Source organism: Pantherophis guttatus, chromosome 18 (assembly GCF_059756535.1).
Source record: "Pantherophis guttatus breed Tessera chromosome 18, ASM5975653v1, whole genome shotgun sequence".
In the NCBI taxonomy this organism is placed as follows: domain Eukaryota; kingdom Metazoa; phylum Chordata; class Lepidosauria; order Squamata; family Colubridae; genus Pantherophis; species Pantherophis guttatus.
This window is the reverse complement of record NC_142080.1, coordinates 8,748,506-8,774,800: the sequence shown is the minus strand read 5'-3', so window position 1 is coordinate 8,774,800 and position 26,295 is coordinate 8,748,506. Positions and strand designations below refer to the sequence as shown.

The 26,295-nt window shown below is 46.3% G+C and overlaps 1 long non-coding RNA gene across 1 annotated transcript; it reads right to left on the bottom strand.

The window, feature by feature from the left end:
• Positions 1-1,121: 1,121 nt before the first annotated feature.
• LOC148111538 (uncharacterized) lies at positions 1,122-25,786 on the bottom strand. The gene is made up of 3 exons (XR_015730406.1): positions 25,707-25,786; positions 24,448-24,514; positions 1,122-1,208 (listed from the first exon to the last, which is right to left on the bottom strand). It is a non-coding gene; the product is annotated as an uncharacterized LOC148111538 (long non-coding RNA).
• Between the last annotated feature and the right edge of the window lie 509 nt (positions 25,787-26,295).

Below are 26,295 nucleotides of genomic sequence, written 5' to 3'. Positions count from 1 at the left end.
TCCAAGGTCCCTTCCGACTCTGATGGTGATGGCTAACCAAGATGTTGGAGATCAGGTGGAATTCCGTTCTGTAGTGAAAATACAGGCAGTCCTTGACTTAATACATTCCAATTTTGTTATTCTGAGATTCCAGCTGAACAACAGGAAAGATCTCTTGACCGTACAAATTATTGTATGAGCCTGTGGAAGAGACTGCCACTTGAACTAATAAGTTCTTGGGTTTTTAGAGGCCTTTGAGTTGGAGGGAGGCTCTTCAGGATCCTTCCCGGAGCAAACGGTTGGACTAGATCAGGGATGGCTAACCTTTTTGCCGTCGCATGTCAAAAGTGGGGGAGACCGTGGGAGGGTCGCGTGAGTGCGTGCCCACACCCATAATTCAATGCGCCCCCCTTCCCGTGCATGCATGTGTGACCACCCCACGCTCCCCCTGCTTTTGGCACGCGATGGCCCGGTGGGCCCGGTAGGTCTGCTTTTTGCCCTTCCCAAGCTCCAGAGGCTTTCTAGGAGCCTGGGGAGGGCAAAAACAGCCTTCCCCACCCCCCCCACCCCCCCGGATGCCCTCTGGAGGCCGGAAATGATCCATTTCCCAACTTCCGGTGGGCCCAAAAGGCCCAAAAATCAGCTGGCCGGCACACGCATGCATGCTGGAGCTGAGCTAGGGCAACGCTCGCGTGTCCACAGGTATGGCTCCGCGTGCCACCTGTGGCACGCATGCCATAGGTTCGCCATCACGGGACTAGATGATCTTTAAATTCCCCTCCTCCACCCTAGTTCTGTATGATGACTGAAGGAGAGGAGATCCATAAACTCCAGATGCTTGAACTACAACTCCCAGCAACCTTGCCCCGTTGAGAAAAGGAGGAGGATGCTGGGTGCTGTAGTACTTATCTGAACTACAGTTAATGGGCTATTGGGATGAGTTTGGCTTTCACCCAAAATGCTGGGCTGGGCTAAACCGAGCCTTGTGCAGAGAGCTTTCAAAGCAAGATTATTGCCCGAATAGAGTTTTTCTCCTTTTTTTTTTCATAGTGGGAGATGAACCTGTCATGGTAAATGTCTAACTGTATTGCCACCCTGGACACCTGGCTCTGTAGGGGTTAACTAACCACATATCCCATCACTCCCATAGCCACTCCTTACCTTCTGGCCCCTCCTCCTGGGTATAATAGCTCTCACCACGAGGTATTCTAGTTGTTCCAGATGTGTACCTGAAAGAGAAAGGTCTAAGGTCAGTGACGTCTGGTTCCACAGGGCCTAGGATTCATCTAGGGCTGCAATAAAGGAATCCAATTGAAAAAGAGAATTTGTGAGTTATTGGGCCAGATCCATCATCAAACAGAACCAAACCATCATGGGAGGGAAGTTGGTGCGTGGGATTTGAGCACAACCACAGAATCAGATACAGGTAGTCCTCGGCTTACAACAGTGACCGCTCATAGTTACAACGGCGCTGAGAAAAGTGGCTTATGACCAATTTTTCACACTTATAATCTTTGCAGCATCCCACCATGGCCGTGGGATCAGAATTCAGATCCTTGGCAACTGGCTCGTATTTATGACGGTTGCAGTGTCCCTGGGCGTCCCCTTTGGCGTCCTTCCGACAAGCAAAGTCAACGGATTCATTTAACAACTGTGTCCCTAACTTAACCGCAGTGATTCACTTAACAACTGTGACAAAAAAGGTCACAAAATGGGGCAAAACTCACTTATCCGATGTCTCAGCAACAGAAATGTTGGCCTCAATTGTGGTCCTAAGTTGAGGAGTATTGGTATAAACCCAGTCTAACTTGGTTTATCAAGCTGGGCCAATGCAGTTGCTACTTTTTCCTCAGATCAAGAGACAGGTTGCAAAGCTTTTGCTCAACCTAGAAAACGGGGTGTTCTGGGAGCCCCCCCCCCAGATAAACATGCAAATTATAACTTGTCCTCATCTTGCTCTTTTCCACCATTTCTGGTCTCACATATTCCTCACCTAGATACAGATTAACAGAGTTGGAAGGGACCTCGTAGGTCATCTAGTCCAACCCCCTGCCCAAGCAGGAGGCCCTACACCATTTCTGACAGATGGCAGTCCAGTCTCTTCTTGAAAGCTTCCAGGGATGAAGCTCCCACAACTTCCGAAGGCAACTTCTGTTCCATGGGTTGATGGTTCTCACTGTCAGAAAATTCCTCCTTATTTCCAGGTTGAATCTCTCCTTGTTCCATTTCCATCCAGCAGAAGCCTTGCAGTGAAATTACAGCTAGTCCTCGCTTAACAACGGGTGGTTTTTATGACCGCTCGAAGTCCTGAGACCCACAGAACAGGTGCTCGTGGCCAGTCAAGCAGCCCCACCCCAAGGTCACATGACTACAGGATGGGCCACGGCATTCCACGGTCCGGTGATTGCCGTTCGTGATGCTTTTTCCCGGTTTTTGGCCATTTATGCCTGAGAAGGCTGTTGGACTAATGACCTCTAAGGTCCCTTCCAATTCTGTGATTCTGTAATTTGGGAAGGGTCTCCTGCCTGAGCAGGGGATTGGACTAGATGACCTCTAAGGCCCCTTCAAACTCTGTGATTCTGTAATTCTGGAAAGGTCTCCTGCCTGAGCAAGGGGTTGGACTAGATGACCTCCAAGGTCCCTTCCAACTGTGATTCTGTAATCCATTGTTCCTTGTCTGGCCTTCGGATGCTTTGGAAAACAATCAATCAATCAGAATAGAGCTGGAAGGGACTTTGGAGGTCTTCTAGTCCAGCCCCGTTCAAGCAGGAGACCCTATACAATTTGGGACAAATGGCTGTCCAGCCTCTTCTTAAAAACCTCCAGTGATGGAGCACCCACCCACAACTTCTGCTGGCAAGCTGTTCCACTGGTTAACAGCTTGAGCCCCTCCTCTCTGGGGCAGCCCCTCAAATATTGGAAGGCTGCTATCCTGTCTCCTATCTGGCTGCTTTAAGAGGGAGTCAGAACTGGATTGGCAAGAGAGAGGGGTGGCTAACTTGCCCCCCCCCTTTCCAGCTCCTCAAACCCATCCAATTGTCTTCCAAGGACACCTCCGCCACCCCATATAGGCCAAGCCTCCCCATTGTCAGCTGCCTGCCTGGACAACCAGCCCAGCTCCATTCTTCCCACCAACTGGAGCGCTAATGTAGTATTGATCCGCAGTGGCTCAGCCAAAGGCTGACGGTTGCAGGAGATGAAATGAGAGGGAGAAACCAGCAAGGATAGGGGAGGAGAAAGGGGGAAGGGCAATGGGGACTAGCAACTTGGCTTTGCAGTGCCAGGGACCAGGACTGGAGGAGGCCAATCTTTGGCCGAAAGTCTTGTTTTCAGTTCGCTTAAAGAAGTGAGCCACTCACTTCCGAAGAGAGAGAGAGGGACAAGATGAAGAGGCAACGTGGAGCAGAATTTAACTCTCATGGTTCTTCTGGTTTAACAGATTAACAGAGTTGGAAGGCACCTTGCTTGGAGGTCATCTAGTCCACCCCCCTGCCCAAGCAGGAGACCCTACACCATTTCTGACAGATGGCAGTCCAGTCTCTTCTTGAAAGCCTCTAGTGATGAAGCTCCAACAATTTCTGAAGGCAACTTCTGTTCCATGGGTTGATTATTCTCACTGTCAGAAAATGTCTTCTCATTTCCAGGCTGAATCTCTCCTTGTTCACTTTCCATCCATCATTCCTTGTCTGGCCTTCAGGTGCTTTGGAAAATAGCTGGACCTCCTTCGTCCTCTCTAGGGCAGCCCTTCAAATATTGGAAAACTGGTCTCATGTCTCCCCTGGTCCTTCTCTTCACTGGACTAGCCATGCCCAGTTCCTGCAACCGTTCATCGTCTGTTTTAGCCTCCAGGCCTTTGATCATCTTAGACAGATTCAGATTAACAAAGTTGGAAGGGATCTTGTAGGTCATCTAATCCAACCCCCCCCCCCTCAAAGAAGGAAACCCTACACCATTTTTTACATTTAGATTTTTACATTCGCATTTTTTTTTTAATTTGATTTATATGCCGCCCTTCTCCGGAGACTCAGGGCGGCTTACAATGCGTTAAGCAATAGCCTTCATACTTTTGTATATTTATACAAAGTCAGCTTATTGCCCCCACAAACTGGGTCCTCATTTCACCTACCTTTGAAAGGATGGAAGGCTGAGTCAACCTTGAGCCTGGTAAGATTCGAACCTGCAGTAATTGCAGGCAGCTGTGTTAATAACAGGGTGCTTTAAACCACTGGTCCAGCAGGCATTTGGGGGGCCAGCTGGACCAGGAGGTGCCCATCGTATGTTTCTCTGCCCATCATGGATTTAAAAAAAAACAAACCAGAAAATAATTTTGTCTGCTCTGTTTGTTTTTGTCTTTCATAAATTGGTCTGTCCATCCTGAAGTTGCCAAGATGGGGGAAGCCCTGCGAAGTTTGGAAGCTTAGCTACGGAGAGGAGAGAGCGAGTGGCTTCTTTTGCGCCTTCTCTTTTTAAAACATGTTTATTGTTCTCCTCAGAATTTTTCCACATTGCTTGGCGACTGTAAATTTCCCCCATAATTTCAAACAAAGCAGCCGTTGAAATACGCAGCTCGCAAACAATGAAAAGCAGAGATATGTGACTGACAAAATAATGAGCGTAAGGGGCCTTATCCATGAATAATCCACAACTGGCTGGGATGGCGCATCGCACTGAACCACAAACAAAGCCATGCACACGAGATCTTTAGATAGCTGTGAAAATACTGCTTTATCTTAGATGGGGGTTTAACCCAGCTGTTCCCAAGAAAAACGGGAAGAATTTCTCCAAACCTAGTTAGTTCCCTGAAGGACCTCGACTTAACAACCAAAATTGGGACCAGAATTTCTGTGGCTAAGCAAGGCAGCTCTTAAGTGAGTTCCGCCCAATTTTAAATCCTTGTTTGCCACAGTTGCCACAGTCACTTTTCTCAGTTGTATAACTTTGATCACTCAACGAGTGGTACAGAGGTGGGTTTCAGCAGGTTCTGACCAGTTCTGGGGAACCGGTAGCGGAAATTTTGAGTCGTTCGGAGAACCGGTAGTAAAAATTCTGACTGGCCCCGCCCACATCTATTCTCCGCCTCCCGAGTCCCAGCTGATCGGGAGGAAATGGGGATTTTGCAGTATCTTTCCCCTGCCACGCCCACTAAGCCATGCCACACCCACCAAGCCACACCCACAGAACCAGTAGTAAAAAAATTTGAAACCCATCACTGGAGTGGTTATATTAACAGTTATGAGATGCAGCCGGTTCGGGCCAGTTCAAGCCAGTTCGTGAGAACCGGTAGTTAAATTGCTGGCTGGCCCCACTCCTCCCCTCTCCGCTCCGCCCCTTCCAGGAGTCCCCATGCACCACATTTTGGCCCCTGGCAGGTTGTTATTTATGAAGAACGGTTGCAGGAACTGGGTATGTCTAGTTTAATGAAAAGAAGGACTAGGGGAGACACGATAGCAGTCTTCCAATATCTCAGGGGCTGCCCCAAAGAAGAGGGGGTCAAATTATTCTCCAAAACACCTGAGGGCAGGACAAGAAGCAATGGGTGGAAATTAACCAAGGAGAGAAGCAATTTAGAACTAAGGAGGAATTTCCTGACAGTTAGAACAATTAATAAGTGGAATAATTTGCCTGCAGAAGTTGTGAATGTTCCAACACTGGAAGTTTTTAAGAAGATGTTGGATAACCATTTGTCTGAAGTGGTGTATTGTTTCTTGCCTGGGCAGGGGGTTGGATTAGAAGACCTCCAAGGTCCCTTCCAACTCTGTTATTCTATTCTATTCTATTCTATTCTATTCTATTCTATTCTATTCTATTCTATTCTATTCTATTCTATTCTATTCTATTCTTTTCTTATTTGAATCCCACCACTGGATATATCTGTAATTTTCTGGATTGGCAGAAGATGCTAAAATAAACTAAGCTAGCCACTCAGATCACGGATCCCATTAAGCTACTGCGTAAAAAGTTCACCGAGGTTAAAAGCCACCCTGTCATTTGCCACCAAAGATATTGTCTCCAATAAGATCCAGAATTGTTTTACTTGGTTAAGCATGTCGTGTGAATGCCCAGGTTGGCATTTCAAGCTGCTTGCGTCTTTCCCAGGGTAGCTGACACAATCACAGGTTTTCCCCTTTGGTATTTCGCTTTCTTTCATAGCCCAGCCCAACCCATGGCAATTTGGCCACGGATCAAAACACCCTTGGCAAAAGATAACAGATTAGCAATGAGCTTGAATCATCTCAAGTTTCCCTACCGGCATAACAAAGCTTGGGATCGGAATTTCAGCACAGGCTGTCCTCGATTTACGACACACAATTGAGCCCAAAATTTCCATTGCTAAACAAGACAGTCGTTAAGTGAGTTTTGCCCCCCAGTTTGCCACCTTTCTTGCCACAGTTGTTAAGTGAATCGCTGCAGTTGTTGAATTAGTACAGGTAGTCCTTGACTTACGACCACAATTCAGCCCAATTTTTTTTGTTGCTAAGCGAGACAGTTATGTGTTTTGCCCCACTTTATGAACTTTTTCACCACCATTGTTATGTGAATCACTGCAGTTGTTTAAGTTAGTAACACGGTGGTTAAGTGGATCTGGCTTCCCAGTGACTTTTTTCGTCAGAAAAAGACAAAAGGAGATCATGTGACACACACACACACACACACACACACACACACACACACACACACACACACACTCCGGGAGACACTCTGACTGTCATAAATATGAGTCAGTTGACAAAGGATCTGAATTTTTGATCTTGTGACCACAGGAATGCTGCGACAGTTTATAAATGTAAAAACTGGTCATAAATCCCATTTTTCAGTGCCGTTTTAACTTCAAACAGTCACTAAACGAACGGCTGAAAGTCAAGGACTGCCTGTAATAGGATTAAGAGAATCTGGCATCCCCATTACTGATCAGAAGGTCTCAAAATGTGATCACATGACCTCAGGCCACTGCAACCATCAATAAATATGAGCCCATTGCCAAGCGTCCGAATTTTGATCACCATGGTCATAAGTGTGGAAAAACGGTCGCAAATCACTTTTTTTCCAGTGACATTGTAACTTCAAACAAACACTAAATGAAAGGTTGTAATTCAAGGACTTACCTGTATTTAAACATTACTCCGCAAAGCGTAAAACCACAGATTCCTTGCCAGTGAAGGAGAAACTGTATTAAACTCTCTTCTTTACCTTCAAATCTCCCAATTTATTAGAAACGGAGATTGTCTTTTCTTCATATATATTTTTTTTCCTCCTGCACAGATGAGAAGAATTTAAACATAATTCTGCACGAGCAGCTTTTTTTTTTTTGCAGTTCCTGGCTTACCTACCTTCACGCATGGCGCTTAACTGAGATCGAGAAAAATTACTTCCCAAGTCCCCGTAATATACACGATGAAACTCCTCCTTCAACGTAGCCCAGATTAAAAGGAACCAGTTTGTGAAGAGGTTAGCTCATTTAGGCAAGAAAAACAAAATGCACAGGTACAGTATATGTACAGTATATATATATGCACAGGTGCCTTGCTCAATAGTAGTAACTGTGAGAGGGATCTTGGAGTCCTAGTGGACAATCACTTAAATATGAGCCAGCTGTGTGTTGCAGCTGCCAAAAAAGCCAACACAGTTCTAGGCTGCATCGACAGAGGGATAGAATCAAGATCACATGAAGGGTTAATACCACTTTATAAGGCCTTGGGAAGGCCACACTTGGAATATGGCATTCAGTTTTGGTCGCCACGATGTAAAAAAAAAAAAAAAAGATGTGGAGACTCTAGAAAGAGTGCAGAGAAGAGCAACAAAGAGGATTAGGGGACTGGAGGCTAAAACATATGAAGAACGGTTGCAGGAACTGGGTATATCTAGTCTGATGAAAAGAAAGAGTAGAGGAGACATGATAGAAGTCTTCCAATATCTCAGGGGCTGCCCCAAAGAAGAGGGAGTCAAGCTATTCTCCAAAGCACCTGAGGGCAGGACAAGAAGTATCGGATGGAAACTAACCAAGGAGAGAAGCAACTTAGAACTAAGGAGAAATTTCCTGATAGTTAGAATAATTAATAAGTGGAACAACTTGCCTGCAGAAGTTGTGAATGCTTCAACACTGGAGGTTTTTGGGAAGATGTTGGATAACCATTTGTCCGAAGTGGTGTAGGGTTTCCTGCCTAAGCAGGGGGTTGGACTAGAAGACTTTCAAGGTTACTTCCAACACTGTTATTCTAACTAGGTTAGGCCAGTTGTGGGAATGCATCTCCAAGGGATGACATGACAAAACCAGATTGGGATAGCGAATGGAGTAAGTGCTGGACCAGGAAGGGAGAGGAGGACCCAGGTTCTAGTTCTCCTTTACTCACAACTGATTGGCTGAATTTGGAGCAATCCCTCCCTTCTCAGCCCAAGAGCCAATCAGGTGTAGCGTAGAAGACATGGGGGAAGAAGAAACCCAGTTTCTAAGCTGCTGGGGGACTTTGGACCAGCTCAACCTACCTTACGAGGCTGTTGTAGGCCAAAAATATGTGCGCTGCCTTGATCTCCTGAATGAGCAGCGGGATATACATCTAATAGAGGGATCTCCAAACTTAGCCACTGTTAAGACTTGTGGACTTCAACTCCCAGAATTCACATGTCTTAAAGCACGCTGGCTGGGGAATTCTAGGGATCGAAGTCTACCCATTTTAAAGCACGCTGGCTGGGGAATTCTGGGAACTTCACCCATCTTAAAGCATGGTGGCTGGGGAATTCTGGGAGTTGAAGTCCACCCATCTTAAAGCATGCTGGCTGGGGAATTTTGGGAGTTGAAGTCCACCTATCTTAAAAGATGCTGGCTGGGGGATTCTGGCAGTGGAAGTCCGCCCATCTTAAAGTAGCCATGTTTGGAGACTCTTGATCTAATAAATCAAGTGGGAAATCCTGCACAATCTTCTCTCCTACCCTTGGCACGCTTCCCACTTCTTCAAAGCTGTCTTTCTATCCAGAAACTCCTTCTCAACAGCTGTTTCCGAAAAGGACATTTGGGCAGCCTGTGAGGCTGGAGAGAAAAGAAAGAGAGAGAGAAAAAAAAAAACGAAAAAAAGAACTCTCCAGCACACTGGATGAAAAATAGAAAACCTGAATTCCTTTTACCATGAAAGGAAATTCAGCAAAGGGACGTCAAGGCTCATTTTAGCCTCGCAGATCCGTCTCGCTGAAGTGGAGCCAGTTTCGAGATCTGCCAATACAGGTAGTCCTCGACTTACAACCACAGTTAGGACCAGAACTGTAAGGCAGTGAGTCACACCTGATTTTATGACCTCTTTTGCTGTGGTCATTAAGTGAATCACCACTGGTGTAAGGCAAATTACATGGGCGTTAAATGAATCCAGCTTCTCACATTTGACTTGTCAAAAGCCAGCTGGGAAGATCAAAAATCGCAATGGTGTGAGCCCCAAAATGCTACAAATATATGCTGATTGCCAAGTTTCTAAATTTTGACTCCATGATTGTAGGGAAGTTGTGACAGTCGTAAATGTGAGGACTAACTTTTTTTTCAGTATCGTTGTAACTTTGAATGGTTGCTAAACAGATGGTCGTAAATCGAGGACTATGTACTCCAGCAGCTTCTATGGCTGAAGTGCCAGTTTTAAGATGTTTAGACTTCAACTCCCAGAATCCCACAGCCAACATGCTTTATGATGGGTGGATTTCAACTCCCATAATCCCCCAGCCAGCATGTTTTAAGATGTGTGGACTTTAATTCCCAGAATTCCCAGCTAGCATGGTTGCTTTAGCATGGGTTGGGTGGACTTCAACTCCCAGAATTCCCCAGCCAGCATGCTTTAAGATGGGTGGACTTCAATTCTTCCATTCACTGATGTCAAATTCTCGAAGACTGCCAAGATGCGTCTCTAAAGTTTTTTTGGCAAGTGTTTTCAGAAGTGGTTTGCCATTGCTTCCTTCCTAGGGCTGAGAGATACTGACCGGCCCAAGGTCATCCAACTGGTTTTGGTGATCCCCAGCTAGAACTACAACTCGCCATCTCCCAGTTTCTAGCCTGATGCAGCTTAACTCAAGTGTTTCTTAACCTTGTCCCCTTGAAGATGGGTGGACTTCAACTCCCAGAATCCCTCAGCCAGTGCGCTGGCTGGGGAATTCTGGGAGTTGAAGTCCATGCATGTCTTCAAGTAGCCAAGGTTGAGATTACCGATCCTGGTTGTGATTTAACACAGAAGAGAAAGTCAAAGATTAAAACGGAGACCCGTTTAAACATGGCTAGGCTTGGCAACGCGGTGGCTCAGTGGCTAAGACTCTGAGCTTGTCGATCAAAAGGTCAGCAGTTCAGCGGTTCGAATCCCTAGTGTGCCGCACTAGGCACGGGTGAGCTCCCGTTAGTCGTCCCAGTTTCTGCCAACCTAGCAGTTCGAAAGCAGGTAAAAAATGCAAGTAGAAAAATAGAGACCACCTTTGGCGTTCCGTGTGCCTTTGGCGTTGAGTCATGTCGGCCACCTGACCATGGAGATGTCTTCGGACAGCGCTGTCTCTTCGGCTTTGAAACGGAGAGGAGTACTGCCCCCTAGAGTCGGGAACAACTAGCACATATGTGCAAGGGGAACCTTTACCTTTATCTTTAGGCTTGGCAAGTCCTCACCAGCGCCATTCCACCAGCACTGGTGGGGGGGGCAAGAGTGGGGGGGGAGGATCCAGTCTCTCTTCCTTGATCACCAACTGTAAAATCCATTCTTAACCACTTCCTCGAGGCCATCTTTAACACTTAAAATGAAAAGCAATTGCTGCTCTAAATGGACTCTCGCCCATTTTTCGGTGCCTGTCAATGCTCAGGCTCCTTCCCTGCCTAAGATAACCCAGCTCAATAAAACGAGAAGCGCACATGTGATTTATCCCGTAATCCAATCTTAGCCATTTGCAGAAATGAGATTTGTAATCTAGTCTCTGCTAAAATGATTAAAGATCAAACGCTTGTCAACAGGAAAAATGCAAAAACGGCCCCGAGGCTTGGAATGGGCTCCTGTGAAGAAGCTTCAGACAGCTTTTCTTAATGCCAAGCCCCCTTTCAGACAGGTTGGGGTTCGGTGTGTTGGCAGTGGATTCTGGGTGTTGTGGTCCCAACAATATGAGCATCGCATTGAGAGAAAATTCGGGCTGGCTCAGGAATTCTGGGAGTTGAAGTCCACAGGTTGTAAAGGGGCCAGAGTTTTAACAGATTAAAAGAGTTGGAAGGGACCTTGTAGGTCATCTAGTCCAACCCCACGCCCAAGCAGGAGACCCTACACCATTTCTGACAGATGGCAGTCCAGTCTCTTCTTGAAAGCCTCCAGGGATGAAGCTCCCACAACTTCCGAAGGCAACTTCTGTTCCATGGCTTGATTGCTCTCATTGTCAAGAAATTTCTCCTTTTTTCCAAGTTGAATCTCTGCAAGATCCATTCTTCCTTGTCTGGCCTTCAGGTGCTTTGGGAAATAGCTTGACCCCCCTTCCTCCTCTCTGTGGCAGCCCTTCAAATACTGGAAGATGCTCTCCTGTCTCCCTTGGTCCTTCTCTTCACTGGACTAGCCAGGCCCAGTTCCTGCAACCATTCTTCATGTTTTAGTCACCAGTCCTTTGATCATTTTAGATAGATTCAGATAGATTGATCAGTTTCCATCCATTATTCCTTGTCTGGCCTTTGAGTGCTTTGGAGAATAGCTTGACACCCTCCTCTCTGTGGCAGCCCCTCAAATATTGGGACACTGCTATCATCTCTCCCCTGGTCCTTGAGTTCCCAACCACTGAGCTACATGATCATATAAAGGGGTCTTAGATTAAAAACCCCAATAAGATTCTTGATTATACAGTAGTCCTTGACTTACAACTACAACTGAGTCCAAAATTTATGTTGCTAACTGAAATATTTGTTAAATGAGCTGCAGTACAGACCCTCTGAGAGACGAGCGTGCAAGGAAACGAACATCTTACATTAGTTGAGCTAGTTCGGGCATCGGATAGAACGGGTGTCTTTTAATAAAATACATTAGTCGGAAAAATGCTATCAGATTCCTGATTTTGGCCCAAGTACGGTGGGGGCTACTAACCAAGGAGAGAAGCAACCTTGAACTAAGGATAAACTTCCTAACCATGGGAACAATTAACCAGCGGAACAACTTGCCACCGGAAATTGTGGGTGCTCCATCACTGGAGGTTTTCAAGAAGAGACTGGATAGTCATTTCTCCAGAATGGTATAAGGCAATGATGGCGAACATTTTTTTCCTCGGGTGCTGAAAGTGCCAACACCCATAATGCAATGCCCCCCCGCAGCCCCCCCGCACATGTGACCCCCCTCAGGCTCCCCCTGCCCCCCCCAGTGCATGCGCATGCGACCCCCATTTTGTGCATCAGGCCTCCCTGAAGCCTCTTGGAAGCAAAAATGGGGGGGGTGGAACCCCCTCCACCCCTGCCCTTGCATGTGCATCACCCCCCCCATATATGCATGCGACACCCCCCCAACCCCACGCATGCGCGCCAGGGGTGGGTTCTACTTACCTTTACTACTGGTTCAGAACAGGAGCGCGGACGCTTCTGCGCATATGCAGATCGTCAATTATGACGTCCGGGGAGGTGGGCGGAGCCTCCCGCCATTTTTACTACCGGTTCTATAGAACCGGACAGAACCGGGAGCAACCCACCACTGATGCGCGCACGTCTCCCAGCAGAGACCTGAAAATCAGCTGGCCAGCAGGGGGCGCACGGGCATGCGTGGTGGAGCTGACCTGGGCTTCGGCTCGCGTGCCCGCAGAGATGGCTCCGCGTGCCACCTGTGGCACGCGTGCCATAGATTCGCCATCGCAGCTATAGGGTATTCTTGCTTGAGCATGGGGTTGGACTAGAAGACCTCCAAGGTCCCTCCCAACTGCGTTATTCTGTATTCTACCTCTTCTGCCCCAGATCCTCAACCCCTGGCCCCCCGGTCACTGTTAACCTCACTCCTCTCAAATCAACCAGCTCTCACCAACATTTTTCTTCTCCTCTGGAAAAAAAAAACGACGACGACAAACTGGCTGACTGAAAAGGGGAGTTTAAGTGTGGAAATGTAGATTTCCGCCCCCCCTCCTGCCGATGCCTTCTTGGGGGGAAAAAGAGCAACCAAGGAAATGCCAGCTTGGTTCCTATCGAAGCCAAGCCCACCCCCGTATCCTGGGAGCAAATCTTTCCCTCCCCACCACCACCGCCTCAGCCCGCCGTGTCCCCTTGCTTGAAATCGAGGTGGGGGGTTCAAGTCCCGTCTCCTCCCACCCCACCCACTCCTCCGCCAGGAAAGCAAGCAGCACATGAGTCGGCAGTCACAAATGCCAAGTCATAAACAACCAGGCGCCGTGAAAAATAAGCGGCAGGTTCCTGTATCCCAATTATCCGAGTGCATTTTGCTCATCGAAATTCAGAATATTTCTCTCGCACAGGCCCTGGCCCTGGCTTCTGCAGACTGCCTGATGGCAGAAGGCAGCCTTCCCCCACATTTCTGTCTCAGCTCCCCCAAAGGCCACGTGTAAATATAGCAGCTCTTTCCTCCAGAAAGGAAGAAGCTCCCATTCACAAGATCGTCTTTTGTCGGGCAGATGGCGAAGAACAGATGGGGAGGGTGTCACGGGTTGGGAAATGCCTGCCTCTCTCCCCCCCACTTCTTCTGCTAGTGCTGGTGCTTCCCACATTGATAAACTGTTTCTGGGCACAACAGTCTTGCATCAATGAGTCGGAAGGGGTCCCTGGAGGTCATCTAGCCCCACCTGGCACTCTGAGCAGGACGCAATTGGCCAGAAGGAGATCTTGCTTCCTGCGTCAACCCTGCCAGGAAAGAGAGCTTGCCTTTCTCTCCACAAGGACTGGTTGCAAGTCACTTTTTCCAGTGCCACTGTAATTTTGAACGGTTGCCAGATGAATAGAATATAAGTCAAGAACTTTGTTGTTCTTAGTTGCGAAGTGGTGACCCATCGCGACCCCATGGACCACGTTCCTCCAGGCCTTCCTGTCCTCTACCATCCTCCGGAGTCCATTTAAGCTCATGCCGACTGCTTCAGTGACTCCATCCGGCCACCTCCTTCTCTGCCGTCCCCTTCTTCTCCTTTTGCCCTCCATCGTTCCCAGCATTTGTCTCTTCTCCAGGGAGTCCTTCCTTCCTTCTCCTTAGGTGGCCAAAAGATTTGAGTTTCCTCTTCAGGATCTGGCCTTCTAGAGAGCAGTCAGGGTTGATCTCCTCTAGGACTGACTGGTTGGATGGCCTTGCAGTCCAAGGGACTCGCAGGAGTCTTCTCCAGCACCAGAGTTCAAAGGCCTCCATTCTTTGGCCTTCTCAGCCTTCCTTATGGTCCAACTTTCCCAGCCATCCATTGCAACTGGGAACACCAGAGCCTTGACTAGACGCACTTTTGTTGACAAGGCGATGTCTCTGCTTTTTAGTATGCTGTCTAGATTTGCGATAGCTTTCCTCCCAGGAGCAAGCGTCTTTTAATTTCTTGGCTGCAGTCCCCATCTGCAGTACTTGACTTATTTTTGCTAAAGAATGGAATCCTACCTGATCTCCAACATCTTGGTTAGCCATCATCATTGAGTTGGAAAGGACCTCTAGTCTACCCCCCTACTCAAGCAGGAGACCCTATAGTACCATTCAGGCAAATGGTCGTCCAATCTCTTTTTTAAAACCTCCAATGATGAAGCATCTACAAAGTCTGGAGCAAAGCCATTGCACTAATCAATTGTTCTCCCTGACAGGAAATATCTCAAGTTCTAGGTTGCTTCTCTCTGAGTAGCTTCCATCTGTTGCTTCTTGTCGTGCCTTCTGATGCTTTGGAGAATAGGTTGATGCCCTCTTCTCTGTGGCAGCCCCTCAAATATTGGAAGGAGGCCATCATGTCACCTCTAGTCCTTCTTTTCTTTAAACTAGACATACCCAGTTCTTGCAATCGTTCTTCCTATGTTTTATCGTCCAGCCCCCTGATCCTCTCAGTTGCTTTTCTCTGCGCTCTTTCCAGGACAGAATAGAATAGAATAACAGAGTTGGAAGGGACCTTGGAGGTCTTCTAGTCCAACCCCCTGCTTAGGCAGGAAACCCTACACCACTTCAGACAAATGGTTATCCAACAACTTCTTAAAAACTTCCAGTGTAGGAGCATTCACAGAGAAGAGCATCAGAGGTCATTCCCCGAATCTTCCAACTGGGAGACCCTAAAAATATTTGCTAGACCAATTCTTGAATACAGCTCCTTTGTCTGGAACCTGCACTGCATATCGGACATAAATAGAGTTGAGGGAGTCCAGAGATATTTTACGAGAAGAGTCCTCCATTCCTCTAACTGCAATAAAATAACTTATGCCACCAGACTCCAAATTTTGGGCTTAGACAACTTAGAACTGAAGCCGACTTCAGTCTGACCTAAGCATAGTACATAAAATTATCTGCCACAATGTCCTTCCTGTCAATAACTATTTCAGCTTCAGCCACAACAATACACGAGCAAATAATAGATACAAACTTAAGGTAAACCATTCCAAACTCGATTGCAGAAAATATAACTTCAGTAACAGAGTGGTCAATGCCTGGAATACACTACTTGACTCTGTGGTTTCTTCCCCCAAACCCCAAAACTTTAACCTTAAACTGTCTACTGTTGACCTCACCCCATTCCTAAGAGGTCTGTAAGGGGCATGGATAAGAGCACCAGAGTGCCTTCCGTCCCTGTCCTAATATTCCTTTTTACTTACTCTTTTCATGTATTCAAATTATGTTTATACTTTTACCTGTTATCTTATATATGCTTGACAAATAAACTTATGACTTATGACTAATCCTCCAGGGATGAAGCACACAGAACTTCTGGTGGCAAGCTGTTCCACTGGTTAATTATCCTCATTGTTAGGAAGTTTCTCCTCAATTCCAGGTTGCTTCTCTCCTTCATTAGTTTCCATCCGTTGCTTCTTGTCCTGCCTTCTGGTGCTTTGGAGAATAATTTGACTCCCTCTTCTTTGGGGCAGCCCCTCAAATATTGGAAGACTGCTATCATGTCTCCCCTAGTCCTTCTCTTCACTAGACTAGCCATACCCAATTCCTGCAACCGTTCTTCATATATTTTAGCCTCCAGCCCCCTAATAATCTTTGTTGCTCTTGTCTGCACTCTTTCCGAAGTCTCAACATCTTTTTTATATATATGCCGACCAAAAGTGGATGCAGTATTCCAAATGTTTTAAGAGACCCCACTTAAACCGGCACCATGTTTTACGTTTAGCATAGGACCAGATTCCCAGCGTAAAAGCAGAGGGCATTTTCCCACAATGATTCTGAGACCCGCTTTGATTTATGATCCCAAGCACCGGTGCCTCTCTTTAATTCCACCAGAAAAATTGCTTCAGCTTTTAAGGACGCCCCACCCTGTGGATTTTTTATCTCCCCTGTCCCTAAAATCTGCTCTTTTCTAAACCAACAAGTTAAACTTTGCTTCTCTGCAAGAGGGCAGAAGCTCCTGGGTACAATTAGGAGTGGACGATAACCCTGTTTGCTTGGGTAATTTATATCCCATTTTTTGCAAAGGAAAAAAAAAAGTCCTTTTTTAGCAACATAAAAAGTGAATCAGACAAACCGAAAGCAACATGTAAAAAGCACATAAATCAACCTTGGGAACAAAATGAGCGAAAGAAACAGTGCAAAATTCCAATACAGGCACTCCTTATCTTACAACTTACTCATTTAGTGACAGTTTGAAGTTATAACAGCACTGAAAAAAGTGACTTGCGGTTGTTTTTCACAACTAGCGACTGTTAACAGCATCTCCATGGTTTTGCGATTAAAATTCAGACGCCTGGCAACTGGCATATACTTATGACGGTTGCAGTGTGCTGTGGTGGTCCACCAGCAGCCTGCGGAGCTGGCAATGGAGTCGGACAGTGAGGAGGTTGGGGAGGAACATGGGGCAGTCTGGGGAAGGCTCGGATGAGGGCTCTGCGTCAGAGGCGGAGATGGGGCCAGGGCCATCTGGGAGTGATACGCAGACTCCGGAGCCTCCAGAGTCGGACATCAGAGAGGCAGAGGAACAGGAAGAGCCTGTTCCTAGTGCATGCATGTGCAGAGCTGCCAGAAGGCAAGAACAGTTAAAACTAAAGGGGCTACTTGGGAGTAAGGCCTGGAGATGACTGGCCCCTCCCATAAGGCTTAAAAGAGGAGCAAAGGCACGTGGGCCCTTTGCAGGAAAGCAACGTTATTAATTCTGTTCCCAGTCGGCATCTCTGTTTGATTCTGGACTCCGTGGGGCTTTGCCAAGTAGGTTCTTTGGCAGCGTGTCAAGGGAGATAAAGGTTGGTGATTATCCCGAAGGACCAAAGGACTTTTTGCAACTAATTGGGACTCAGCTGTGAATGAATGCATGTGGCCCCATTGCAAACCGGTAGTAAAGGTAAGTAAAACCCACCCCTGGGCCTCTTCCCCATAAAATCCCATGACTTTTTGGATACAGGTAAGTCGTGTTGTTATTGCTATTGCTATTGTTATTATATTGTTGTTGGTGGTGGTTTTTTTGCAAGCCACTCAGAGCCTTTTTGGAGTCAGGCATTCTCAAACTTAAATAAATAAGCAAAATATTGTTCCCAAGGAAAAGTCTTTTATTGTAAGCTGCCTAGAGTTACAAAGGGTGAGACAGGCAGCTATGTAAATTGGATAAATAAATAAAACCACACAGTCACATCCACCAAATCACCAGGAGCGGAGTTTGATGCAAGGATAGCTTTCAGAAAAAATGACAGAAGTATCTGACAATCCTTGGAAAAAGGCCCACGTTAACATATGCCGTGATTATGTAAAACGCAACTCAAAAGCAACTAGAAAGAAATACCTTAAAATATTCGGAAAACCCTAAAAATAAAATCAGAACTTGAAACCACAAGTGTTTTTGTTAAGATCATCCCAGAAAAACATACACAAAAATATCACAATTTCCTACGAGAGGTGCTGATAGTAGCAAAACAAAAATTTGGCATGACGTTGGAGAAATGAACCAGTCAATGCAATTACATTGCAAGGCCAAAATTAGTGAATGTTCAGCCATGGCAAAATTGATAATAAATATCCATAGGAGAAATCTAACACAACTGAACCAAAAATGTATCCTTTCTAATACCAAGTAGTCCTTGACCTACGACCACAACTGAGCCCAAAATCTCCATGGCTAACCAAGAAAGTTGGTTGTAAATTGAATTTTGTCTCATTTTACTACCTTTCTTGCCACAGTTGTTAAGCAAATCTGGCTTTCCCCATGACTGGGGAAATGATTTAATTTGATTTTATCTGGTTTTTTAAATTTTTTGTATCTATGTTATTTTATTGTTTGGCTGTTCACCGCCCTGAGTCCTTCGGGAGTAGGGCGGTATACAAATCAAATAAAATAAAACAAACAAACAAACTTTGTTCATCAGAAGATTACAAAAGGGGGAATCACATGACCTCAGGACACTGCAACCGTCATAAGTATGAATTTTTAATCATGTGACAGTGGGGGATGCTGCAACGGTCATAGTTTTGAAAAATGGTCGTAAGTCCCTTTTTTTTAGCGTCGTCATAACTTCAGATAGTCAGTAAACAAACTGTTGTAGGTTGAGGTCTGTCTATATGGTATACAGGAGAGCAAAATGTAGACTTTTGGAATACGATTTCTTTGAAAAATGTATAATATTAGTAATATGCAGTGGTGGATTTCAAAAAAATTTTACTACCAGTTCTGTGGGCGTGGCTTGGTGGGCATGGCTTGGTGGGCATGGCAGGGGAAGGATACTGCAAAATCTCCATTCCCACCCCACTCCAGGGGAAGGATACTGCAAAATCTCCATTCCCACCCCACTCCAGGGGAAGGATACTGTAAAATCTCCATTCCCCCCCCAAATCCAGGGGAAGGTTACTGCAAAATCCCCATTTCCTCCCGATCAGCTGGGTCTCGGGAGGCAGAGAATAGATGGGGGCGGGGCCAGTTAGAATTTTTACTACCGGTTCTCCGAATTACTCAAAATTTCTGCTACCGGTTCTCCAGAACTGGTCAGAACCTGCTGAAACCCACCTCTGGCAGTATGAGACTAATTAAAAATACAGTATACAGGTACTCTTAGACTTACAACAGTTCGCTTAGTTCGAAGTTACAACGGCACTGGAAAAAGTGACTTATGACCATTTTTCACACTTACAACTGTTGCAGCATCCCCCCTGGTCATGTGGATGCTCGGCAACTGACTCACATTTATAACAATGGCAGTGCCCCAGGGTCATGTGTGAATCACCTTTTGCAAACTTCTGACAAGCCAAGTCAATGGGGAAGCCAGATTCACTTAACTATCCTGTGACTAACTCAACAACTGCATTTTTTTTATATATATAAAAAGTTTTTTAAAATTTTTTTAAGACAAGCGAACATTTAATACATCATTTCTTCCATGTGACATTTCGGTGTTATCTCCAAAAACTTCTCTTATCTCTTCTATCTTCATTCTCATCAAGTCCATTACACAAATTTTCCACTAATATAATATTCTAGTTACGATGTTTTTTTCCCCAATCTCTTTTAAAGCTTACTTATATCTCTTTTCTAACCAATAGTAAAATTGATTCCCTATCTTAAAGTATTCTAAATCTTCTCTTTCTTTTATCATCATAATTAATCTGTTCATTTCTGCACAATCTAATTTTTTTTTAACTACTTCTCCCTCCGATGGTATATTCCAGTAATGGCTAACCTTTTTGCCATTGTGTGCCAAAAGCATGGGGAACGTGGGGGGGTTGTGTGCACACCCACACCCATAATTCTATGTGCCCTGGCCCCCTGCACATGCACGCGTGTCCCCCCCATGCTCCCCCCGCTTTTGGCACGGTGGACCTGTTTTTCGCCTTCTCCAAGCTCCAGAGGCTTTCTAGGAGCCTGGGGAGGGCGAAAACAGCCTCCCCCACCTCCGGGAGGCCCTCCGGAGGCCAGAAACAGCCCGTTTCCTGACTTCCAGAAGTCAGCAAACTGAGCTTGCATGCCCACCGATATGGTTCCACGTGCCACCTGTGACACGCGTGCCATAGGTTCGCCATCACGGGTATATCCTCTGCTTTCCAATTTTGTGCATAAACAATCCTTGCCAACTGCATTGATTCATCTTAACAAATATGGCAAGAAAAGTCATAAAATGGGACAAAATGGCACATAACAAATTTCTCCAGAATGCTACAGGGTTTCCTGCTTTTCCTGCTTGAGCAAGGGGTTGGACTAGAAGACCTCCAAGGTCCCTTCCAATTCCAACTTTGGAGCCGAGGTGGCGCAGTGGTTAGAGTGCTGTACTGCAGCTACTTCAGCTGACTGCTAGTTCAGCAGATCAGTGGATCAAATCTCACCAGGCTCAAGGTTGACTCAGCCTTCCATCCTTCCAAGGTGGGTAAAATGAGGACCCAGATTGTTGGGGGCAATATGCTATTTAGTATACTGTCGATTGTTATAAGCAGCCCAGAGTTCTCGGAGAGTGGGCGGCATAGAAATATGATTAATATTTTTTTTTTAAAAAAACTCTGTTATTCTGAGTTTCTCCCAACTCCTGACTGCCTTGGAATAACCATGGGGCACAGCTACGCCTGGATGTCTCATTTGAGTGGGTTGAAGCTCAGTCAGTGCTGCTTATCAGCCCCCAGGATCCTGAACTGGGGGTCGCCAGATCCACTGGAATCACAAATGACATTTTGTGCCCTTGACTGGCAAAAGCAATTAGGATCAAATACAACTTTGGAGGGTCAAAAGGAGGAGCCTCAGTGCCTGTTAAATCAGCGATGCACAGCAGCGGTGCACTGAGGGGGGTGGATGTTGGAAGAAAGCGAGGAAGGGGGAGCAAAGAACTGAATATCAGGGTGGGGAGTGTCTGATTCAGGCCAGCCACAAATGGATGGTTGAGTGGGTGGGCGGGCAGATTTTACCCTTGTGAAGGCATTACCAGTATTTAGTCAACTATGATTTTCTAAACAAGTTAGTATTGTGCCAAAAATGTATTTTATTTTATTAATAAATAATATTTATTTTAAAACATCTTGCCAAGATTATAAAACTATTGGGGAGGGGGGTTTTCAGAGCAAAAATATGGGGGTCTTGCATTTATTCAGTGGCACAGCAGCCAGAGCAAGCGAGTGTGCAAGTAAAAAAATCTCGTCTCCGATATTCTGCACCATTTCTGGCTTCCCACACTTCCAATTAATGAGGAAGAAATATTTCCCAAAGGACTTTGGCTCCAGCATGGAAAGCGTTCGCAGCCGGCAAAGTTTGATAGACAGATATGACATTAAAAAAAAAAAAACCAATCCTGGGTTCTTAATCATCTCAGGTTAAAAACACCAAGGTGAGAAATTCAGGAAAAAAAATTCTCAAGCATCTTCAGAATATGGCAGAAAAACAGATGCCATTTTTCTGGGCGAACGTCTTCTGGCAGATAGGTCCACATCCGGAGAGGTTTAGGGAAGCTGTTCCACTGATTAATTGTTCTCACTGTCAGGAATTTTTTCCCCTTTTTTCCAGGTTGTTTCTCTCCTTGATTAGTTTCCAACCATTATTTCTTGTCCTGCCTTCTGGTGCTTTGGTAAATAAGTGAACCCCCTCTTCTTTGTGGCAGCCCCTCAAATATTGGAAGACTGCTATCATGTCACCCTAGTCCCATGATGGCAAACCTATGGCACGCCATAGGTGGCATGTGGAGCCATATCTGTGGGCACGGGAGCGTTGTCCTAGCTCAGTTCATGTGCGCCAGCCAGCTTATTTTCGGTCCTTCTGGGCCCACCAGAAGTCCAGAAACGAGCTGTTTCCGGCCTCCAGAGGGCCTTGGAGGGATGGGGAAGGCTGTTTTCACCCTCCCCAGACTCCAAGAAAGCCTCTGGAGCCTGGGGAGGGCGAAAAACAGGCCTATCAGGCCCACCATGCCATTGTGTGCCAAAAGTGGGGGGAATGCGGGGTGTGTGTGTCACACGCGCATGTGGGGGGGGCGGGGCACAGGAGGCATTGAATTATGGGTGTGGCCATGCACGCACACGCGATCCCCCAGCGGTCCCCCCGACTTTTGGCATGCGACGGCAAAAAGATTAGCCATCACTGCCCTAGTCCTTCTTTTCTTATTCTTTTTCCACAGTTTTCTTCTAAATCACGCCAGGCACAGTCTACTCTACTTCCAGGGAAGAAAACCAAATTTTTGAGTAATGCCAATTCTTGCCCACAAATGTCTCTCGGATGGTTTGAATCTAGGGAGATAATGTCTGTTTTGGGCAAGGGAAGCTGCTGCCACTGCTTGTCTTTCATGCCAGATGCAAGTTAAACAGCGCCCCCACATTAAAATGGCAAGGTGGGGAATAGCAACAAGCAGATAATTTAGCAAACAGTGAAAGAACTACAGGTAGCTCTTGATTTACGACTGCAATTGGGACCAGGATTTCTGCTGCTAAGCGAGGCGGTTATTAAGCGAGTTGCACCCGATTTTATGACCTTTTTGGTCAGGAGCGAGCGAATCTCTGCAGCTGTTAAGTGAATCACATGGTCGTTAAGCAAATCCAGCTTCTCCCATTGACTTTGGTGGTCAGAAGCTAACGGGAAAATAGAATAGAATGGAATGGAATGGAATGGAATGGAATGGAATGGAAGAGAAGAGAAGAGAAGAGAAGAGAAGAGAAGAGAAGAGAAGAGAAGAGAAGAGAAGAGAAGAGAAGAGAAGAGAAGAGAAGAGAAGAGAAGAGAAGAGAAATTAGGAATGGACTGGACTGGACTGGACTGGACTGGACTGGACTAGACTAGACTAGACTAGACTAGACTAGACTAGAATGGTTGTAAGTTGAGGATTGCTTTTAAAGGCACTGTAGAGAGTTGGAAGGGATCTTGGAGGTCTTCTAGTCCAACCCCTGCTCAAGCAAGAGACCCCATAGCATTCTGAACAAACGGTTGTCCAGTCTCTTCTTAAAAGCCTCCATTGATGGAGCACCCACAATCTCTGGTGGCAAGCTGTTCCACTGATTAATTGTTCTCAGGAAATTTCTCCTTATTTCTAGGTTGGTTCTCTCCTTGATGAATTTCCATCCGCTGCTTGCAAAGCACCTGCCTTGAGGTGCTTTGGAGAATAAGTTGACTCCCTTTTTTTGTGGCAGCCCCCCAAATATTGGAACACTGCTATCATGTCTCCCCTAGTTCTTCTTTTCACTAGACTAGCCATACCCAATTCCTGCAATTGTTCCTCATATGTTTTAGCCTCCAGGCCCCTAATAATTTTTGTTGCGGCGGCGGCCACCCTCCCAGACATCTCTGCACATGCGCAGAAGTGTTGTGCGTGCATGAGTGTGCACATGTCCACAAATGAACCAGTAGCAACGGGATTTGTAACCTGCTACTGCCCCTAATCTTCTTGGTTGCTCTTTTCTGCACTCTGCAGAGATGAGAGGAAGCAAGGACAATTAGCCAAGAGCCTCGGTGGTGCAGTGGACTAAAGTGCTGTTAAGTGCTAGCACTTAGCTGCCAGCTGCCTGCAATTAGTGCAAGTTCGAATCTCACCAGGCTCAAGGTTGACTCAGCCTTCCATCCTTTCGAGGTAGGTAAATTGAGGCCCTGGATTGTGGGGGCAATAAGCCAGCTTTGTATAGAACAACACTGCTTAGGGGGGCCCGAAAGCCCTAATAAGCAGGTATATACAAAAAAGTATGCAGGCTATTGCTATAATGCATTATAAGCCACCCTGAATCTACGGAGAAGGGCAGCATATAAATTGGACTAATAAATAAATAATAAATAAATAAATTAGCAAGGAGAAGAAATTATTGAATGTGGTAATAAACATGAAACAACTTTAACATCTTTTCTTTCTTCTTATCACAGGCAATAAATTTTCCAGTTTCTTCTTCTTCCTTTCTTACCTGCTAGAGCAGTGATGGCGAACCTTTTCGGCACCGAGCGCCCAAATCGGAACATGCATGCATGTGCACACATGTGTGGGCATGGGAACGCCAGAAATCCGAAGACCAGCTGGCTGGCATGCACATACCTGTTTTTTGGCTGGTTTTAGCTGGGTATTTTGGCTGTTTTCAGGTTGTTTTTTTAGGTCATTTTTCAGGCTGTATTTTGGGTTCTTTTCAGACTGTTTTTGGGGCTTTGGGGGCTGTTTTTTTTGGGCTGTTTTTTAGGCCGTTTTTCAGGCTGTTTTCAGGCCATTTTGGGGGCTCTTTTCAGGTCATTTTTCTGGCCGATTTCAGGCTGTTTTTTGGGGCATTTTTTGAGCTGTTTTCAAGCTGTTTTGGGGGCTTTTTTGGAGTGTTTTTTTGGGCTGTTTTTTAGACCGTTTTTCAGGCTGTTTTCAGGCCATTTTTCTGGCCGATTTCAGGCTGCTTTTGTCACGAGTAAATGCCTCACCCACACAAGCAGGTACACAGGTCTCGGGACTGCAAGGGTTAACTCACACAATCCATACATCCACCTCCCACTTAGACCACCCCTTACCTCAGAGTCCGCCTCCCAGGTACTTAAGGTTGCCCCACGCTGCTCCAGATGTTCTTGCTGATGATACCTGTAATGAGTAGACCAATGTTAATAAATGGCTACCTGATTAAATATTAATGAGTCTATGTCTGTTATTGGGTCCGATCCTTAAGATTAGTAACAGTTTTTTTGGGCTGTTTTTTGGGCTGTTTTTGGGGCCATTTCCAGGCCGTTTTTTTGGGTCATTTTCAGGCTGTTTTGGGGACTGGTTTTCAGGCTGTTTTCAGGCCGTTTTCAGGCGCTCTGTCACCCACAAAGACCAGCTGGCTGGCATGCATGTGCACACTGGAAACCAGAAGAGCACACGTGCCCACGGCATGCATGCCCACAGAGAGGGCTCTGCGTGCCACCTCTGGCACACATGCCATAGGTTCGCCATCACGGTGCTAGAGAATGCGGCAGTACAACCCCAGAGGGAATGGTGCAATAGCTGCAGATGGCTTGGAGAGGCCCTGCAAATTTCCTAAGCCAACTTCCTCGACTTGCGACAAAGGAAACAGGAGACCCAAGCAAGCTAGTGTCAAGTGATGGATCAGCTCCCAACCAGCTGGAGCTTTGAGCAAGCCAGAATCATTTATCATTTTAAAAGTCATGAATTGCTTTGCCCCGAAAAGGCCCTGCAAGGACAATCAGAAGTAAAGACAAAAAGAAAACACCTTTTTTTTTTTCTAATTTAAATGTGGTCTGGGGCAGGGGTGAAATCCAGCAGGTTCTGACAGGTTCTGGAGAACCGGTAGCGGAAATTTTGAGTAGTTCGGAGAACCGGCAAATACCACCTCTGGCTGGCCCCAGAGTGGGGAGAGAATGGGGATTTTGCAGTATCCTTCCCCTGAAGTGGGGTGGGAATGGGGATTTTACAGTATCCTTCCCCTGGAGTGGGGAGGGAATGGGGATTTTGCAGTATACTTCCCCTGGAGTGGGGTGGGAATGGGGATTTTGCAGTGTCCTTCCCCTGGAGTGGGGAGGGAATGGGGATTTTGCAGTATCCTTCCCCTGGAGTGGGGAGGGAATGGGGATTTTGCAGTATCCTTCCCCTTCCACGCCCACCAAGCCATGCCCACCAAGCCACACCACGCCCACCAAGCCACGCCCACAGAACTGGTAGTAAAAAAATATCACCACTGGTCTGGGGTGTATACAGCACCCAGGATCCAATTCAGACCCCTATAACACTGAGAATTCCAGTAGTGAACCTGGGTTTGTTTCCTGAGTTGGCCTACCTTACAGGGCTGGCATCCTTTCATTGCATCACCTTCTCTCCGGTGTTTTCCAGCCTCCTTGGCTTCCTGCCGTGAAATCCCAGCAAAGAAAGGAGAGGTAGTCCTCATTAAGGTACAGACGGACCTCAACGTACAACCGTGCATTTAGTGACCATTTAAAGTTACAACAGCACTAAAAAAAAAGTGACTTAGGACCATTTTTCACAGTTATGACCAAAAAGAGCAGCTTTGAAATAGAACAACAGAGTAGGAAGGGACCTTGGAGGATTTCTAGTCCAACCTCCTCAACCTAGTCCTCAACTTACAACCATTCATTTAGTGACCGATTAAAGTTACAATGGCACTGGAAAAAAATGAATTGTGGCTGTTTTTTCATGCATACAACTGCACTGCAGCTTCCCCACGGTCATATGATCAAAATTCAGATGCTTGGCAACCAACTCACATTTATGACGGTTGCAGTGTCCCGGGGTGGTGGTGGTCATGTCATCCCCTTTTGCGACCTCCTGACAAGCAAAGTCAATGGGGAAGCCCGATTCACTTAACCCCTGTGTGACTATCTTAACAGCTGCAGTGATTCACTTAATGA